Raw genomic sequence first — 21,044 nt, forward strand, 5'->3', positions numbered from 1 at the left:
GGACACAAAAATGTGCACTTGATCTGAATTGAAACCACCACACGCATCTTAATAAAGTCTGAGTTTATTCTGGCTGTTCTCTTCTGGGTAAATTAGGCATAATGAAGCACCATAGGATGTTGCATACGATACTGCATGGATGAAATGTTTCATATGTGATGATAAATTCTAAGATCTATAAGATCTAAGCCCTCAGCAGTCGAACGCTTTATCAGCTGGGCCCAAAAACTGGGCTGAAGAGAGTTTTCTCATTCTAAGGCCTCTCATGAAAGTGACTCCTCATGATCGTGATGCGCCTTAAGATCTGAAGGTGCTTTGGGCTCCTCCATTTCACTCACAAGAGAACACCCTTGTTGGCCTCCATGCTACAAGGTGGTGTTTTGGTGCTGTTCTCTCCCTTAGGAGTTTAGGGGACCCAGGCCTTAGTTTATTCTTCACCTTGTCTCCTTAAAATCCCTCGTCTTTGCGCCCTCTGTTTCCTTTATTCTTTTGTGTTTTTTTAATTCTTTTAATTAAATCAAAACAAGCTTGAGATATAAGCATTTCAAGGATATACATACAAAGCATTTGCCAGACATGGCCATACTGCGCCTTATAGAACACCGAGTACAAGTATATTGTAGGCAATGCCACCCGCAACTCACTGGGATACGTCTCTAAGCCCTCCCGAGAATCCCATTCAGAACCCCTGGTTTCCTATATTCTTACACTCCTATCAGACTTTCGATGGGAGTAAGAAGTAGCTCACCCGTTAGGACCTTCAGATTTTACTTTCTTTAACGGTGCTAACCTACAAGACTTGGATGTCACTTTAGCAGTTAAAGTGTTTGGATCTGTGAGCTCCATTTAGGCAGTCACAGTCTCTCCTTTCTAATTCTAGCATGGTTTAGGAGGAGCCCATCTACAGCTGTCTATTGGGACACATGTATTCCACTTTTCTTTCAGCCTATATTCAGTTGTTTGGGTCAGTCTTCATACGTGTGTGTAGGGTCGGCCAACAGGAGGCGTGCCAATGAAGATCTGTCCAGGTCAGCACCTGTGCCTCTCCCTCCTCTTTCATCAACCATTACAATCTGCATGTTAGGGGTCTTGGGTGAGGTGGGAGGGCAGTGAGTCTCTATGCTTCAGTCCGACATGGTGTGGGAATGCCCAGCAATTGTGAAGGGTGGTGGAGATATACTGGCCCACCATTCAGAACTAGTCTACAAGGAGCCGGCTGCTCAGCCTGGGCTCTGTCGGTTGGGCTGGATGCCCCGATCACACAAAAACAAATTAGAATGCTAGATAACAGACTTGGCGTTGACATTGTGCATACGCAGCATAGCGATGTCATGGAAAGAGTCAAAGCCCCAACCTGTGTCGGCCTGGATCAGGGACCTGGAAAACTGAACAGTAGCAGAACAATCTGCCACACATGAACTCAGTCCTCAAACCAGGCGAGTAACGATAATCACGGTATGGGATGCGTATGTCATCGAATTAGAGTCGAAGTTGAGTGACAGACACCTTGAGAACACAGAAAGGGTAACATTCTCAATTTAATCCACAATTTGGTCCATGGAGGGGAAACAAGTAAAGTCATAAAGGGTGCAGATAAAAGTGGTCACAATATAGGGGGGGGGCAGGCATCAGAGGGGTCAAGTCAAAGGTGAAAAGATAAACAATAGAACGGACCGGGGTCAACTGTTGTTTTGGTTAAAGTTGTTGTTCAGCGCTCTACTTACTCCCCTAGTTGAGTTGGTATGATAGTATAAGGAACCGCGGCCAAGTGCAGCGGCTACAGATTAAGGGTATATCAGTTGCATTGTCAGTATGATGTGGTGGGGATTTCCATGTGCTAACAATGTTGTTTCCTTCACAATATGTTGATGTGCATGTTTGTACAATGTGGCTGCATAGTATAAAACGTATAACGAGCTATACGTCTCCATACGTGAGTCTATATTTAATTTAGGAACATGGGTGGCATGCACTTGGTTTGAACAAATCATGGCTATTATATAACATTGCGTTTTTGTTTGTCAGCTTTTTTTTCCCCGATTATTTTCTCAACTACGTATGAGTTCTTCCACTTTGGCGCATCTAAAAAGTATAAGGTAATGCTGACCAAAAATGCTGGATTATCAGGATTCAAATTATTTGGAAAATTGTCTGTATGGAATAAAGACGTGTTCTACTATATAAACATATAACATAACATTTGGTTTAATGAATATTACAAGTAAGATTTTAAGAACGTTTTTTCATTGAATTGAGAATTTTTCAATGAATCGAGAATTTTTCATCCCTTGTTTTTGTCTGAATGGTGATTAATGAACTACCTAAGAGGCCAAAAAGTAACTTAAAACCAAGGAAAATGTGATTTCAAATGGCAAAACAGGGAGAAAAAGGCATCCTTTCCCATGTACAGCAGTCGTAACATGATTTCACCCTAGTTTGATGCCTATGGCGCCCCTAATCATATACATATGTACCATATATCTTGTGCTACAGAAAAACTCTCTCCGCTGCTCATTAAGGCAGAACGTCTAGCGTACGTTCCATACATCCCGCATAGGCCTTCAATCGGCAATTATGCCATGCAGCACTTGATATCATCAGGTGCATTATACAATCCAATCATAGACGGCTGGTGGCAAAGACACCTATGTGTGAGGGATTCGGTTCATCCCTCTGGTTGCTTCCTCAAGCAGCTAGAGCCTTCAGACCCCACAGACTGAAGTTCACCCATTGGCATAGTTTTGGGACTGATCCATTCTCACAACTTGCAGAACATTCCTCACAAGCAAAGTCAAGCTCCGACCTGGGATGGAAATCTCAGAACCATTTGGGCAGTCACTTCCAAAAGTGCTGCCATGCCACCCCAGTAGCAGAGTGTGGCCGTACACATGCCTACCGCATAACACTACATACATACATTCATACATGTTGTCATGGTACCAAACAACCTGCGCTGTAGATTGATCGATTGACCTAGGCGCGACAGAGTGTGCTTTACAGGTGCTGATTGGATGATTTATGGGAAGCAGTGACCTCAGCAATGCATAAGGAATTGACCTCCACCAGGAATGTGTGGAAATCGGTGCCCCCCAGCCTGCAGTGTAGAGGGATTCACAGACTGACGTTACTCCTCTTGAACAAATTCCACCTTGCAAGCCCTTGTCATGGAGGGCCACCCCTTAGGAGCTGGTAGGATCCATTCCATTAGCGCCCTCGTGTAACTATGCACAATTAATCCGCGCGCGCTTCATTGAAATGAGATCTCCACCATCAGACCAGCCCTTCCAATAGGGGATCCCTCTTGTGGAAGTGAAGCTTGGCCTTAGTCCAGTGGCCGCGCCCTGCAGGCTTCCCTTGGACCCTGAGCACAGGCGGTGTGTGCTTTCACACAGGCTGGGTGTGGGGGAGGGGAAGGGATAGGATTTCTACCTCTGTGAATGCATGATGCCGCCAGCTTGAGGACTGGAGACGGCCATGCCTGGGCGTCCTCGGACCCAGCAGACTGCTGTCCGTCTGTCCAGCGGCGTGGGAAGCACGTCCATACAGCTGCCCATTCTTGGCATCACGCTTGCTGGAGGGGGTGCCTCTGGCAGGGAAAGCAGATTTGAACTACCTGGCAATCAACAAAGACAATAATGGTGGTCATGCCACCCAGGGCCTGATTCACAACGATATTTCCGCACACAATTACGTCTTAAACTTGCTAGTGGGCATGGTATGGCTTCAAAACGTGGGCTTGTGAAAAGATGTACTCACACATGGATGTATTTATGAGTGAATGTGCTACTCTAGTGATGTGTGGCTGCTGCAGATCCCCCAGAATAGTTTGTGAATTCCAAAACAGGAATTTAGTACTATGTGTTCCTTTCCAACCTTTGGTTAGAACCAGGTCCATTGTTCCCGAATCTGTGCAACCTACTTCTTTCTGGTCACCCTAGGTCTGTTTTCTTTTCTCTACGCTTGCTTCTTAGCATCATTGCCGCACGCATGGGGAATCAGAAACAGTAGTGCCGCAAGCTTGGGAAGGAAAGACAGAGCCAGGCCTTGACGTCCTTGACGACAGTTACCTCTGTCAAGCTATTTCCATTCTGGTCTCTAGCGCTTGGACGCCCCTGGGCAGCAACCACGCTTTAAAAAATCTACCTTTCATTTCATTTCCCAGAAAGAGGTAGACTGGAAATCTGCAGTGGGAGTATATCATAACACCGATAGCAAGCTGACTTGAAATCAATACTTTCAATTGATCAGTGTGTTTTGAGAGCAGCTTCTAGAATCCTGAGGGGCTCTTAGTCTGGAGGTTGAGAGGACAAGGTTCTAGTCTTAGGTCTTTCCTGCGACAAATCATCTTCTATCCAGGAGTTCCTTCAGGTGCCAATAAGACCATCCCTGCTGCTCATTTTAGTCCTTTTTGCGGAGCATGAGAGTAGACCTAAGAATGATGAGAGCAGGTGTATACTGCGGTTACTACATTATGGGACTGACTACGTCTAAGGAGTCGCTAATATAGAGCTCCAGATAACTACTGTCAATCACACTCCAGTGCATGAAGATTTCTAACACTACATCAAACCTCACTCCATTTCATTTTGGTGTACCTCTAGGCTTGCTCCTGAACTCACTAGTTTTTTACCTGTATGTTATACCAGGAGGCGATTGTGTAATAAATTGTGTTATTAGTTGAGGGTAGTGAGTACCCGCCTCATTATAATCAAAATTGTTGTCAGGATAAACCACTAAATATACTGAATAAACCTGAGCGTAACCCCTGGTAGCTATGGCACAGAACAGACAGCCTTAACTTAAAGGCAATGTGTAAAGTATTGATGCAGTATTAAAACAGTAATAAAGTTAAAAAGCTAAACAATAAACTCTCAAAACAAATAATAAAGATAGAGTAGAATCCAATACACAAATTGACATGAAAAAAGACAAACATCCAATAAGGGTAACAAGAGATATGATTTTTTTAAAGTTAGCACCAAGAAACAGTAAATGTGAATTATAGTCAATGGTCCTAGGCACAATTTCACTCTGATTGTGATGGAGCCCGGGTCAGACACACTAATCAGATTCGACCTGGTTAACGATTTTATCTTCTAACTTTAATCCCCAACTAACCACGGGGTACACTTCTAGGGATCCAAGACCTCTGGGAAGGTACTTACCGACTCATAGGTCGGCAAGCAGAGGTCAACAGAAGTTTGCAGTCTAGGTCCAGGTATAACTGATCAGCTGGGCAGTTGCAGGAAAAGGCCTCTTGTAGCCTGTTGTGTCCCTGTAACTTTAATAAGAGGTCAGATTAATGATCCTTAGATTCCACTTGTTTGCCGTTGGTACAAGAGAGAGGCAAAGTCCAGTCCTCCAGGGCTCTTCTCAGGTTGGTGAAAGGAGGTCCTCTCCTGATCTTCCAACAAGCCCAGGAGTGTTCTAAAATGCGTTCCTGGAGATACAACATTTATATCTGGCATAAGCTGGTGGGTGAGAATTACCCCTGAAGACACCACAACCAATGAAATAAAGGTTCCTGGAGCTACACCTACCCACTTTGGCCATTTTCAGGATGGCTGATGTCTTTGTCCACACTAAACCTGGACTCCGATGGCTAGAGGTGTGCATGTGGAGTGTACATTGTAATCTTAGAGTCTTCCCACATCCAACACCCATAACAACCTCAGAGACAGAGGTCTGGTAGAACAAAGGTGAGTTGTCAATGACCAGAGCCATTCACTGAAAAGGACTCGATGTGGGCCCATGAGTAGATGAGGAAAGTGTAAAGTAATTCTCCTTTTACACTGATCCACTTCAATTTCCTGTAAATGTATCTGGCTTGATCTACTGAGGGCCCTAAGTGTGGGATAGACAAGGCTACATTCCTTTATCTGGCCCTGTCTTACTCTGAGGGGCCAAGATTCTGAGTCAATGTTATAAAAAGGCTCAGGGTCACTTAACCATCTCACCACAGAGGGTGGCTATTAGGCATTATTGTTCAACCAAAGAAGAATAAAATAAAATACTAGTTTCTACACTTAAATCTATTACAGGCAAATCAGAGAATAGCAATAGGATGGTTGAGCATGATGAGCCCTAATGTTGAGCTATGGGTAAGGGACGAGATGGAGTGGCCCTAGCCGAAGAGGTCCACCTCAGACATAGCAGCAAAGATGAAAAGTTGATAAAGGACTTAGAGGTGCAGGTAGGTGTTTTCCAGACTTCTTAAGTTTTGGGGAGCAAGATTCAGATTAAGGACCCAGAGCACAATTCTCATTGTATTATTATGATTTATATAGGGAAGAAGAGTTGGCCTAATGGCTAGGGCGGTCGACCTTGAATCTGGGGTACTGGGTTCGAGTCTCCGAAATGACGCTGAACATCCTGTGATTCTGGGCATATCACTTAATCTCCCCCTGCCTAACAAATAAAATGAATGTGTCCGAATGTAATGCAACTGGTGCTATGTAAAGTGCTCTGATACCCGATTTGGGTCAAGTTTGTGCTATATAAAACTCTATAAAGAAATATTTATATGCTGATTGTATTGGTGAGTACTATGTAATGGTTTGTTCCAGCTGTTCCACTGCAATGATACAGCCCATTAGATACAATGTTGACTGAAAATGTTTGGTGAATACACCATAGGAGGGGTCAGAGGAATGTGCGAAGTTCATTTATTATGTTTTGCTTAAATGACAAATCTGAAAATAAATCTTAAAAAAAATATTTAAAAGGAAGGTTTAGTCCTGTCAAAGGGTATTATTTTGACAGGTAGAATATTCAGTAAAAAAGTGCACAGCCAGGGTACTGGTAGAAGACCTGGGGTCATGTTTACTTGCGGCTGTACTGGACAACAGCGTAGGGGGTACAGCCCACTTGTGCCACTTAGCTTACAAGCCCTAGGTACATCTTGGTACCAAATACCAGAGACGTATAGGTAAAATAAATATGCCAATCAGGAGAAAAACAGTTTTACCATATTCAAAATAGGAACACAAGCACTTTACTACTGGTTAGCAGAAGTAAAGTGCACAGAGTTCAATAGCCAGAAAAAAAGGGTTGAGCAAAAAGTTCACAAAACTAAAGTCAACAGATCTAGGGTGACCCTGCAGAAAGGTTAAAATTTCAAACAGTGGTATACTGTACTTGTATGGATTCTCTTACTTCAATCTACATATGACATTCAAACATTAGATCAAAGCTGAAGAGCACAAACGGTTCAAAAGTTCAAGAAATAATTCCAATCACAGACCTGTCATCCTATTATGAATTCAAAATGTCCTACTCTTAGTAACAGACAGTTTCAGTTCTATTAAGGACATGGAGTCAACGATTATGCTAAAACTTTCTCTACTTTTAATAAACAGCAGCCATTAACATCATCAAAGAACTAACTTTCCCATCAACCAAAGGTTAAGGATGTAGAATAACTTTAAACCAATCACAGTCCTGAAAGTTCTTCTCTGTTGTTATGATAGAGCGCGCGAGGCCACCCGGCCAATAGTTTTCGCCGTTTCCGGCTTCAGGGCCCATATACTTTCCAAATCACCATATACATCGATCGGGTGACTTCACGAGCTCTACCAGGTTGAGTGTGTGTGTGTTCCCTGCTACCAATTTTCGGTGCACCCGACTTACCACCCACCGATGCGGGTGCCTAATGACCACAATGAATCAGGGAGCTAGCTGTAAAAGAAAGGCAGCAAAATACAAACCCAACCAATAACAATTCAAATACTGTTTAAATGACCACGGACAACTGGAAGTTTTAAAATGTTTATCTAAAGTTCAATAATTTCTTGCATGAGGTACAGTAAAATAAGGCAATCAATAACCAAGATAACGTAAATCACATAAGCATGAAGAAATAATGACAGAGTAATCATCAAGGTACTAAATAAAATGTAGCGAGAAAATACTATGCAAGTCAGTATTATCTGGACAGGGATAGACTAAGTGTGGGTGACTATAGGAGAGCTTATAATGAATAACACGCTTCACTTAAGGTGAAGGGGCCTTTGAACAATCTAGGCAACGAAGTTCTAGACCATATCAGGAAATGACACACTGCTATGCAAAATATAATTTCTAACAAATGAGAAGGCATAGGAATAACTTTGCAAAAATTATAAATGACTTTCAATAGTTGCAGAAAGGCATGGAAAATATCACATATGCAATGTTGAACTTTATTAAAGCAAAAGTTAGAAATTCAGAAGGTGCAAGAATTTCAAGAGGTTCAGAGCAATATTTACCTAGAAAGGTGTGGAAACCAAACCCTGGCCACGGGTCAGTTTAAGGACAGAAAACCCTCAAGGAAGGATACCCCTCAAAGGACAGCAGGTGCAGAATGGACACCCAGGATAGGACAGGATACCCTCGGAATAGGAATCAGGACAGGACCCTCAGGACAGGACAGCAAACCCTCAGGACAGGACCCTCTTCAGGACAGGACCGGAACCCACAGTTCGGAAGCAACGCCTGCGCTCCACCCGCTCTGCAGCTATCGATCAAGACCCCGATTGGGTCAGCGAACTCCCAGCTAAGTGCCTTGCCAGCACTTTAAGGTTCAGTAGAACCTTAGTCTATGGTCAAATTCGGACAGAGTGCTCCGCAGCGCTCTGTATCTTCAGTCACCTATTGAGTGCGTTGGGTCAGTGACAGGTCAGCTAAACCAGACAAGTCGGACGGTTCACTAGGTGAACCCAGGGTAGATATACAGTTTGGGGACAGTGTACCAACCCCCAATGTTGCAAAGTGTCAGAATCCCTCAATTTCGATTGGTCCTAAGGTAGGGTTTGGGTAACACACCAATCACAATACACGATTTGAAGCCTTCATTAACATATTTGGGTACCGCCTAGCAGGTTTGGGGTTCCCAGGAGAAACTGTGCAGAAACACAATGACAATTTAACAATGTATCATATGAGGAGCCACATTCGCTGTTCTCGCAGGGCAGAGGTGACTTTCTCAGGAGCATCTCGCCCATCACTGCCAACTGGCTATGTTCCATCAGCCAAGGTCCCTCGTGCTGCCGAATGTCGCACAGGCGCAGAAGGGACCTCCAATATGGCTCTCCTCTCACTCAGACCCCCATTTCCCGCGGTACATGAAAAGTAAGCGAAAACAAATTAATACATAATAATGTCATTATGAAAACACATCACAGGGTTTGTACTTTTAACTCATCATCAAGAAATAAACTTATTGCATCTAAATGTTAGCTACATTGATACGGACACAAGAGCAGTGGCACGAGCAGTACCACATGATAAGCACAGCTATGAATTACGCATGCGCATAACTTTCCCTCCACTTCTGCAGACGCGTCAGGACACGTGAGTGTGGCTGACGCATGCGCAGTAACTAAAATACAAGCGGCGGCCATTTTTAGGGACACGGATTAATTCATTAGAAATACACATAGGCAAGCTTCGGGAACTTTGCCTAAACAAAATAAATGTTAGTAAAACATACACTTTTGTTACCTTATTACACATAAACGAGGTTCTTGATTTCGGCAAGCCGCAAAATATGCGAAGCTTTGCTTCATCAATCCCCTCTTTGATGATATCTACTATCATCACAAATTATAATGGAACCAGATGCCAACTTTCTTTCACACTTTATAAAGTTCTATTTCTTCCAGCAACCGTTCTAACTTTTCTCTTTCAGTTTTAGCCGGGTGAGAAGTCTTCACCTTTTTGTATATCTGATCATTCACTTCCTCTAATTCAATCTCATCCACACTTCGTTTCACTCCTCTTGCATTTACCTCGTGCTTTTTGGTGCGCTTGCGGTATTTACAGCATAAGAAAATGGAAAGTATAATAAGACCTATAATACCAATTGGCATCAGAATTTTGAATAATAAGCTTTTACCTATGCTAGCAAGCCAATGACCTACATTTGAGAGACCATCTACCAGTCTCTTCCAGGCACTATCAACCTCGAGTGGTTTGAGTTCCTTTGCCAAATTAGTAATGTTTTTCACATATCTTTTGATCTGTACACTTTTATCCGGAATATAAGTGCAACAATGTTGCGCCTTCAACATCCGGCAGACTCCGCCCTCTTTCGCTAATAAGGTGTCAAGAGCAAGTCGATTTTGTAAAACCATTGATCTGATCGCAACCATTTCGGTATTGACCAGCAGAAATCCATGAGCTGTTTCAGTAGACAGCACATCTACTATAGTAGACAATTTGCAAATTCTGTGAGTGTTCAGAACCACTCCCACTCCAGGTATCAGTGCACTGAAAATACTACCCATAATTTCACCTATACTCTCTCTTTTACTACGCACTAAGCCATTAGTATCTTCATTGCTTCCAGCTTTTCCATTCACATGGTATATTTTCGGGAAAACAATGCCAAAGTAGCAGCTCCCATACCAGTGATCCGGCAATTTGAAATAAGCCTTGTCCCCACAAATATAATAAATTCCAGGAAACACAGGCTCTGACCCATTTTTGAAACCCCAACCTCCAATTACCTTGTAATTATGTTCGCATTCACTGGAACCAATGAAAACATTATTATAATAGCTAGTCTTCTCGCGGTGAAGACATAGCTTGCCTTTCTTTTCAAAATCCAGCAACAGAGCAGGACCCGCTCCACCAGATGAGGTGCCTTCCATGTTCTCTGCCCACTTTGGCTTTTTCTGACTTTCGTCATTAGCCTTCTTCTGAATTTTAATTCTCCTTTTCTCTGCCATGTCCAGGAACATCTTTTCCTGCTCATGCAAAGAACAAGTCAAGTTATCTCTGTGTGCGTCTGCTATGTCAATGTTACCTATAGTCAGAAAGTAGTCTCCCATATATCTTATGGTGTCAGTTTTGGTATGTACAGGATTCAAGTTCCCACGTATAGGAAGTTCAGAAAAGATCACGTCATTGTTAGAGTAATAATACTGTAACGGTCCCCTTTTGTAAAATAAACTAGCTAAAATGCTACAGGAAATTCCATATGTCAATGGCAGATGATGGTATGTCACGCCTTCAGCCACCGAAGTAGGTAGCTTCATGCAGACATAGCAATCTTCAATTTCCATAGTCTCTACATAGTGTATTAACAAGTTTGCGAAAACATTTAAATGTGTCCTGTTCTTCATTCCATGATAATGTAGTCCTCCCTCATCTGATGCTTCTAAGTCTCGTTTAGTTTGTCTCAATGCTCTCTCATGTCTTTCTACACTCTGTGTTGTTAGCTCCTCATTGTCAGTATTTACAACTTCAGTAGGGACAATGTTAGTATCTTTACTTACAGCAAAGGGAATGAAAATTGTTAATCCTATCCAAATAACTATCAGTACTACTACACTACATATACACACCTTGCAACACGTCTTAAAACGGCTGCAACTAGGTCTACCATTCACTGTTAAATCAGACATTTTAGCTCAGAAGGAGTCTCTCGAACCCCTCTTTTTGGCTTTACACAATTAGCTTACTTTGTGCAAATTCACGATGGTTCGTCTTCCTCTTCAGCTGAGTACTCTGGGACGGGTTCTCCGTCGCTCACGTCAGTTATATCAAGATCTTCAAGTTCCTCCAAAACCAGTGTCCATTCAGGAGATTTGTACTTTTTGTTTTGTCTTTTTATTCGCTCACTCCTTCTTTTGGAAGAGTCTTCTTCTTGCTCTGCTATCCGAGCACTTCTTGCTTCTGCACGTTTTTCTTCCACTGTCTTTATCCTTAGTCTCAATCTTTTTACAAACCTAGGCTCAAGGTTGTTTCTTTTCTTTAGTCTCTTAGTCGGTACTTGGACTTCACTTTCTTTTCTTATTCTCTTGTTCTCTTTATCTTGTGGTAATTCTTCTCCACTTTCTTCTCCTACTTCCCTTATCTGGCTAGTTCCAGGGCTAGCATCAAATTCTTCTGCCTGGTTGCTAATCTGGCCTTGTTCAGGAATATTTTGTTTTTGGCTTTCGATTGTCTTTATTTCTGTTTCTGTTTCCTGAACCCGTTCTTCTAACCCTTTCTGATCCTGTTCAAGCACTTCGATCTCTTGATCTTCTTCTGCTCGAACTATCACTCTGTTTCTAGTCTCTCCCTTATCTGCATCAGGTGTTCGCGGTGGTGTATCGAATACCTGCTCTGTCCCTGTCTGACCTTCTCCTTCCTCAGTTTTGATTTGAATCTCAAGCGGCTGAGGTTCTTCGCCTGTGCCTTGCTTTTCCTGACTAGTCCACTCTCTACCTTCACTAAGTCGTTCTCTTGTTCTGATAGGATCTTCAGTCAGATCAATCATCGGTATCCATTCTTCTGGCCATATGCTTGGCAGCTCGTCTTCAGCTACTCCTGGCTCAGTTTCCTGGACCTCTTCAGCAGGCTGGATTCTTGGCAGTTCGTAGTCAACTACTCCTGGGCCAACGTCTGCTGTTCCTGCAACCTGACTGGTGCTGGGCTGCTCGTTGTCAGTGGCTTCTGGTCTGGCTCCTTCAGGGTCCTCTGCTGGTTGCCCTTCTTCTTCAAATCCTTTGTCTGGCAATACCTTCTGGGTGTGTCCAGCGTGGATCCACTGAGCAACACCTGCGACCTTCACTGCAGTGGTTGTCACCAGGATTACTTGGCGTTTCTTTCCCCACCTTGGTGCCAGACAGCTTGATCGAGTGTGCTTCTTTATTTTGACCCAATCTCCTGGAACCAAGCTGTGGAGAGGAGTCGTTAGATTGAGGATGCCGTCGTCTCCAATCTGGCGAGAGATAGAACGCACTTGGTCACCCAATCTTCTGCAGTATTCAAGCACCAAATCATCAGTAATACTCAACAGTTTGCTTCCTGGCACCCATGCTTGTCTCATCACTCTTCCCATAATGATTTCATGGGGACTTAGGCCTGTCTTGCGGTCTGGAACACTTCTCAGTCCCATCAGGACCAGGGGCAGGGCCTTCACCCAGGTCATGCCAGTAGCATCTGTCAGCTTTGCTAGTCTGTTTTTGATAGTTCCATTTACTTGTTCCACTATTCCAGAAGCCTCTGGGTGGTATGCACAATGGAGTTTCTGCCTTATTCCGAAGGCCTTACAGAGTTCAGCCAGTATGTCATTCTGGAAATGTCCACCCTTATCTGATTCAATAATGCATGGTATTCCGAACCTAGGTATCAGTTCTTTTAGTAAACACTTCGCTACTGTCAGTGCGTCACTTTGAGGAGTAGGGTAAGCTTCTACCCATTTTGAAAATACGCAAACAATGACAAGGACATATCGTTTCCCTTCACAACGGGGCATGGTGATGAAATCAACCTGTATCCTTATAAAGGGACCCCCTGATCTCCCAATCTTGCTCAGTTCAACCATTGTCCTCTTGCCTGGGTTCATCTGTTGACATGACAGGCACCTCTGGCAGAGGGACTCTGCTACCTTCCTGAACTTTTTACTGTACCAAGTCTGTTGAAATACCAGAATCATGGCATCCCTACCAATGTGTGATCCTTCATGTATTAATCTTGCCATTGTGCCAAGCAAGTGTCGGGGTAACACAGGCATACCAGTTGGGCCCAAAATCACACCATCCACACGTCTCGGTCTACACCCATCCTCCTTCCATCTCTCTCTTTCTTGCCAAGGAGCCGACTCCTGCCACTCTCTCACCTCATCCCATGTAGGCACTTCCTCAAACCCCTGAAGCTGGCAGCTGGTTCCTGGCCCCCCTCGTTTTGGATTTACAATATACCGATCTTTGGCACACCATTGAGCCACTCGATCAGCATAATCGTTTCCCAGTGATACTCTGTCCATGCTCCTTTGATGAGCAGTACATTTTACCACTGCCAGTTCTTTGGGCAACTGGATGGCCTCTAAAAGGTCATGAACAACCTTTGCATTCCGAATGGGAGTACCTGAGGAAGTCATGAATTCCCTCTGTAGCCATAATTGGCCAAAGTCATGCACAACGCCATAACAGTACTGACTGTCAGTATACACTGTTATGCGTAAGTCCTTCCCAATTTTGCAAGCCTTTATCATGGCTATCAATTCGGCTACTTGTGCAGACTTGATGTTATATAGGTAACCTGCTTGTTCAATTTTTGTGAAAGACACTACTGCATAAGCAGCACTCAAGCCTCCTAATTCATGTCTTAGACAGGAACCATCCACAAATAGTTCTTTATCATGCTCAGGCAATGGTACTTCTTTTATGTCTGGGCGTGGCTTGGTACTGAACTCTGTTAGGTCAATACAATCATGTTCATCATCATCCCCACCTTCCATTTCCAAGGGGTCGGGGAGTAAGGTGGCAGGGTTCAGAATACCGCACCTAACAATGCTTACATTTGCTGCACCCACAAGAATCCTCTCGTATTTAGTCAGCCGACTAGGGGTGAGATACTGTGTTTTAGTTCTGGTCAATAGAATTACCACTCCATGTGAAACATACACGGTCACAGGATGTCCCATGACAATGGACTCACTCTGTTCCAAACTTGCACAGGTAGCAGCTACTGCTTTCAGACAGCCTGGTAATCCAGCAGCTACTGGGTCCAGTGTGGCAGAGAAATAAGCCACAGGCCTTCTGGTCGTGCCATGTTCTTGAGTCAGGACAGACAATGCGCAATTATCGCGAGTGTCACAGAAAAGGGCAAACTCTTTGGAATAATCTGGCATTCCTAACGCAGGGGCGGTACACAGACAGTTCTTCAATCTTGTGAAAGCCATTAGACTTTCATCGTCCCACTGTACAACATCTGGCATTCCTCTCGTGGTCATTTTTATCAAGGGCCTGGCTAAGGCTGCAAATCCCAGAATCCACTGCCTGCAGTACCCTAATACACCCAGGAACATTCTGACATCTTTTTGAGTACGGGGCAACTGCATTTTTTGAATTATTCTCACTCTTTCTGATGTGACTTTTCTGACACCCTTTTCTATCTGGTGTCCTAGATATTTCACTGATTTCGCACAGAACTGTAGTTTATCAGGGGCCACTTTATGCCCTTTCTCACACAGATGATTTAGGAGGGCAATGGTGTCAACTACACAGTCCCTGTGACTTTTAGACGCCAGTAGAAGGTCGTCTATGTACTGTACTAACACAGAGTTCCCAGGTAAGATCAAAGTCTCTAGACATTTTTTCAAGATCTGATTAAAGATAGAGGGGCTCTCTGTATACCCCTGAGGGACCCTATTCCAACAATATACGTGACCCTCAAAAGCAAATGAGAAAAGAAATTTGCTGTCGGGGTGCAGGGGTATCGAAAAGAATGCATGACACAAATCAATCACAGTGAACCATTCAGCATCCCAAGGAATCTGGTATAATATCACTGCAGGGTTTGGGACAATAGGGCAGCAAGGAACTACAATTTTGTTAACCTTTCTCAGGTCCTGCACTACCCTATACTTGCCACTAGGCTTTTTGATGCCCATAATCGGTGAGTTGCATGGGCTGCTCATCACTTCCTGTATGATGTTTCCTTCCAATAATTTTTGTATTTCCAGAGTGACACCTGCTTTCACCTCAGCATTCATTCGGTAGGGCCTAGTGTTAGGATATACTGCATTGTCCTTGATGGCTATTTGTATGGGGTCCACATCTTTCATCAACCCCACATCCTTTCCAGTGAAATCCCACACCTCTGGCTTTACGGCTTCCTGTAGTTCTTGGGGCAAGTCCTGCAGGGTCAATCTTTTAATTTCTGAGTCAGGTCTAAGCAACAATAATTTATAAATGCCGTCTTCATCTGGGGTCTGTATTTCAACCCCTTTTGGTGTGCAAAAGATGGTACAGTTCATTTTGCACAGCAAATCACGTCCCAGTAGATTTACTGGACTGGTGTCACAGACGACAAATCTATGCATCTGTTTAAAATTTCCAATTGAAATCTCCATTGGTTCGGTAACAGGAGTACTAATCAATTGATTAGATACACCTACTACTTGGATATTTTCTCCCGAGAGGGGTAGGTTTGGAACGTCCACTGTTCTTACAGTAGAACGGGTAGCGCCAGTGTCCAACAGAAAGGTGACATCATTTCCGTCAACCTTTCCTTCAATATATGGTCCAGACTGGTCTACCGGCAAGGAAGCGCCAAGTACGCACTCCTCGTCCTCCCCTCTCAGGCCCCGTCAGTCCTGATCATTACAAAGGAAGGTATCATTCAGCAGATACTGCGAAGTTGCTGTATTTCTGTTCTCCCCGCTTTCCCAAACCTCTATCTCTTCATTTTCTGCCTGTCTTCCCCTGTATACCTGCTTGGGTGCTCGAGGCACCTGAACTGTTTTTACCTGGGGTTGAGTCTTTCTTGGTCTTTCTTTCTGCGTCTGTGGAGTTAAATCAGGAGTTTTCTCATTAACATCGACTAATTGGGGACACTCGTTTCGCCATTGTCCAATTTCGCCGCACTGATGGCAGGGAAATTTTTTCATAGCCTCTTCCCTGCTAAATTTGGGCCGGGGCTTTCCTCCACCCCCTCCCCCAGGACTTTTGTTCTCAGCATTTTTAACCATGTTACTCAATTGTTTTTCCTGTTGTTCTGCGAGCTTCACCTGAGCCCACATAACCTTCTCCTTAAGGGCCTTTTTCTTTTCTGCCATCTCGTCCTCGCAGTACTTAGCGTACCGCAGGACCTCATCCATTTTCTTAGTATGCCAACAGATTTTATTGTCTTTTATCCACTGACAAATTTCAGGTCTTAAACCATTTACAAACCTGTAAATAAAGTGCGTCATATCTTTCAGGTCGATGTTGTCAATACCACTGTATGTTTTAAATACCTGCAATAACCTCTCATAGAAGGAGTGCACTGTCTCGTCCCTTTCCTGTGTTGTTCTATCTATTTTTGTCCAATCAGTTTCCTTTGCGGGCACCTTTTCTTTCAAGTGCTGAATTACCTGCTCATATTTTCGCATGACATCCTTTGATGGCTCCCCTGTTTCCTTGTTTCTGGGATACTCTTCACTGGGCCAATCTATGGCTATTTTACACTGGGTCCATAAATCTACTGGAACCACAATGTCGAAAAACCCATCCAGGTCTTTCCACAGACATTTCTGTACCTTCACGAACCTTTCCACCTGCCTGTACCAGTCAACTGGTTTCTCTCGTAATTTTGGAAAATCGTTCGTGAAGGACACAATATCCTGCCTAGACCAGGGAACATGCACATATTTCCCTCCTGGAACTTCACGCATGGGGCATAACTGCTCAGGTTTTTCTACCTCTCTTAAAGCAAACTCGGGAGTCACTTGTCGGGAGCGAACCTCTTCCCTCTTTTTCGCCCACCTGCTTCTCCATCTTTCCACATCTCCCCATTTCTGCAGTACCCCCATTAATTCTTTAATCTGCAACTTCTTCCCTGCCACATTCAGGTGTTCTATATCTTTGTCTGAGAAGTCTGCTCTGTACGGTTTCTGTAAGGGCTTGGATTTTGAGATATCTACCCCCATACTAACTGCTGTTTCGGTCAGTTTTTCGTGGAGCACTCTGGTGTTCCTTGTAAAGCTTTTACATATGAACGACAATTCTTCTTCAGAGTAGGTATTCAATCGATCCAACCCCACATTTCCTGCCATTAATTCTTCTATTTCGACCCTCAGCTTGTAGAGATCTAAAGGCTTTGTTTGCGGAGTCTGCTTCTCTAATTCACGACTCCAACTCTCAATTTCATCCGGAGTTACCAGAGAGACATTCCTAGTACCTGTTGCTGTCTCTAATTTAATTTCTTTTGTATTAAAAGGGTTATACCTCTGCTGTGTTCCCTTTCCAGTCTGTTTGTTTGGCAATTCCAAAAACGCAACTTCAGACTCGCACTCACTGGACTGATCATCTATAATGATCGGTTCCTGTCTCGGGGTTGCCATGACTGGGGTCATAACTGGAGTAATCGGATTTCCCTGACCATTTCCGTATAACGGGACCACCGGTCCAATAGTTACTGGAATAGTCAATGCCTCAGGACTGGTATTTAACTGAGAAATTTTCTGAATTATTTCTGTTCTTTGTCTAGCTAGAGCCTCTTGCTCCTTTTCCACTAGTACCCTTCTTAGAGTTGTGTCATGTAATATCTGGGGGGTCAATGGAGGAGTAAAACTCGGGGCTGTAGGATGCATTTCACTTGGTCCTCCCCCATAATTTGGTTTCGGGAATAAAGTTCCAGTATTAAAGGACCTGCGCTCTTCCCCATATGGAGGTTGAACAAAAGGCAGTCCTGAATTCGAGGGTTTCTCTTCGCTTTCATACAAGGTTCTGGGAAAAAAGGTTTTCGTACGTGAATATTTTTCTTCCTGACTTGCGGGCACTTTGGGATATATATCCCTTGTTTCCGTCAGTTCGGGTTTTTCAGGATAGGGCAATACTTGACCACCCCCTCCCAGTCCCAGGGACCTGTCTTCTTCCTTTAGGAAGTGGCGTCGGGGAACATCTCCTACACTGGAAGGTCGGGTTCCCTCATTGTAAGGTGGCGGACTTCTGGTACAGATGTCATCTATTAGGTCATCATCTGAATCCCCCAGGGCCCCCCAATGCTTACTTTTTTCAGTACTTTTTTCACCCGCTCCAATGTTATGACATGCCGGCATCATGGGAAACAGACCCTCAACAATCATGCTCTGTCTCCACTGTTTCATCCTTTTATCCCTGGATTCCTGTTTCTGCCTGGGGTACCACTTGGTCAAACCCTTGTCCATTCGGGGTCTTTCTCTTTCAAAAGCCTCAATCTCCCATTCCTCTAATGCCTCATACTGCGTTAGTCTTGGTCTGGGATGCAGTTCATTCATTCGGGTTCTTAAATTAAATAAGATCCTACCATTGAAAGTACCATCTAACGGAAAAGCCAATACTCCGTCATCTTTTGTGTACTTCACCCAATTCTCCAGCCGCACACAGGTATTGTACCCTCGGTCAAACATCATGAATGAGGCGGGAGTATTGGGTGCTGGGACAAGAACACCTTCTCTAGATTTAATCGGTTTGTCCGTTTTAAAATAATTTTTCACCTTACTTACAAGGGACATTTTTCTCTTGGTTCCGTACATAATATCGTATCTATTAGCCTTCCACTGATCCCTTTCAAACCCTAGATGCCTTGGATCAGGTCGAGTCTCTGTAGTCCGCGAGTGCCACATACGACTTCTGCGCTAACTTTGTTTACAAACTACCTCCAATCAGAACGCGCTTCAGAAATTCGTGCAACCAATGGGTGCGCGACACAAAATAAGCTCCGCCAATGGGTGCGCGGCCCCTTCGTGAGACAGTTCCCACGCTCCGGCGCTCACCCCTCCTTTACAATTTCAGCTCCGCTACCCGCCCGCTGCTTCTACCAATCCCAGCGCGGCACAGAGTGACGTCAGAGGCGCTTCGCGACTGACTCCCTCCCTTCACAAGGTAACGGAAACTTTCTTTCTTTTAAAGTGCTCAGTGCTTGGTTATTTTACAACAAATACACATTCGCCACAGTGCTCAAGTGTCTAGACAGAGAAAGAATTGTTTTACTGCAAGTAAACTACTTCCATTTACTTTTCACTCGCTGCGGGCAGATCTCTTCCGCCTACCCTTCACTCTAGCATCGGTGAACCTGTTATTCCCCTAAACTCATCCACTTCTTTCCGGGATATATTCCGAGTTTAAGGTTTCTCAGCGGACCCCTCTGCTTTCACGCTAGCTCCGAGGAACCTGCTACTCTTCCGATGTGACCCTTACTAGGTTACGCCACTATGGGAATTTTGCCAATGAACCCCGTTACTGTCATTTATTCACACATGTATTCAGAAAACCCTAGTTAGTGCTTCCCGGTTATCCTAACCTGCACCTAACTTTCCTCGAACCTGTGACCTCAGGACAATGGATTCTATTCACCACTTGCCCTTTCAATTCCCCGGGGAGTTCGGACAACACTTAACAATTCGATTTACAAATGCATGGATTAGTACATATAACAATATAAGAACAAGAATAATAACAATACAAAAATTCATGAGTTTCAGCAGCGTATTCACAAGAGAGTGATCAGTTCCCTCAGAACAGCCGCTCTTATAGCAGCATTAATATAATAGCAGCTTCCGACTTAACTAGTCCAACTAATCCCTGCCTTACTCTCAACTAGTCCCTAACCATCCTCTAGCTACCAGAAAACTGATAGAGCGCGCGAGGCCACCCGGCCAATAGTTTTCGCCGTTTCCGGCTTCAGGGCCCATATACTTTCCAAATCACCATATACATCGATCGGGTGACTTCACGAGCTCTACCAGGTTGAGTGTGTGTGTGTTCCCTGCTACCAATTTTCGGTGCACCCGACTTACCATCCACCGATGCGGGTGCCTAATGACCACAATGAATCAGGGAGCTAGCTGTAAAAGAAAGGCAGCAAAATACAAACCCAACCAATAACAATTCAAATACTGTTTAAATGACCACGGACAACTGGAAGTTTTAAAATGTTTATCTAAAGTTCAATAATTTCTTGCATGAGGTACAGTAAAATAAGGCAATCAATAACCAAGATAACGTAAATCACATAAGCATGAAGAAATAATGACAGAGTAATCATCAAGGTACTAAATAAAATGTAGCGAGAAAATACTATGCAAGTCAGTATTATCTGGACAGGGATAGACTAAGTGTGGGTGACTATAGGAGAGCTTATAATGAATAACACGCTTCACTTAAGGTGAAGGGGCCTTTGAACAATCTAGGCAACGAAGTTCTAGACCATATCAGGAAATGACACACTGCTATGCAAAATATAATTTCTAACAAATGAGAAGGCATAGGAATAACTTTGCAAAAATTATAAATGACTTTCAATAGTTGCAGAAAGGCATGGAAAATATCACATATGCAATGTTGAACTTTATTAAAGCAAAAGTTAGAAATTCAGAAGGTGCAAGAATTTCAAGAGGTTCAGAGCAATATTTACCTAGAAAGGTGTGGAAACCAAACCCTGGCCACGGGTCAGTTTAAGGACAGAAAACCCTCAAGGAAGGATACCCCTCAAAGGACAGCAGGTGCAGAATGGACACCCAGGATAGGACAGGATACCCTCGGAATAGGAATCAGGACAGGACCCTCAGGACAGGACAGCAAACCCTCAGGACAGGACCCTCTTCAGGA

General features: G+C 43.9%; 2 long non-coding RNA genes across 3 annotated transcripts in view; one reads left to right on the plus strand and one right to left on the minus strand.

The window, feature by feature from the left end:
- LOC144785855 (uncharacterized) overlaps positions 1-7,465 on the minus strand; it is a 92,969-nt gene extending 85,504 nt beyond the window's left edge. For both annotated transcript variants that reach the window (XR_013602050.1, XR_013602049.1), the window contains exon 1: positions 7,423-7,465. This is a non-coding gene — a long non-coding RNA (uncharacterized LOC144785855). The remainder of the gene's footprint in view (positions 1-7,422) is intronic.
- The window catches only part of LOC144785857 (uncharacterized), a 40,464-nt gene continuing 25,495 nt past the window's right edge, over positions 6,076-21,044 (plus strand). The window contains exon 1 of the long non-coding RNA XR_013602051.1: positions 6,076-6,193. This is a non-coding gene — a long non-coding RNA (uncharacterized LOC144785857). The remainder of the gene's footprint in view (positions 6,194-21,044) is intronic.

This window comes from Lissotriton helveticus, chromosome 10 (assembly GCF_964261635.1).
Source record: "Lissotriton helveticus chromosome 10, aLisHel1.1, whole genome shotgun sequence".
Taxonomy (NCBI): domain Eukaryota; kingdom Metazoa; phylum Chordata; class Amphibia; order Caudata; family Salamandridae; genus Lissotriton; species Lissotriton helveticus.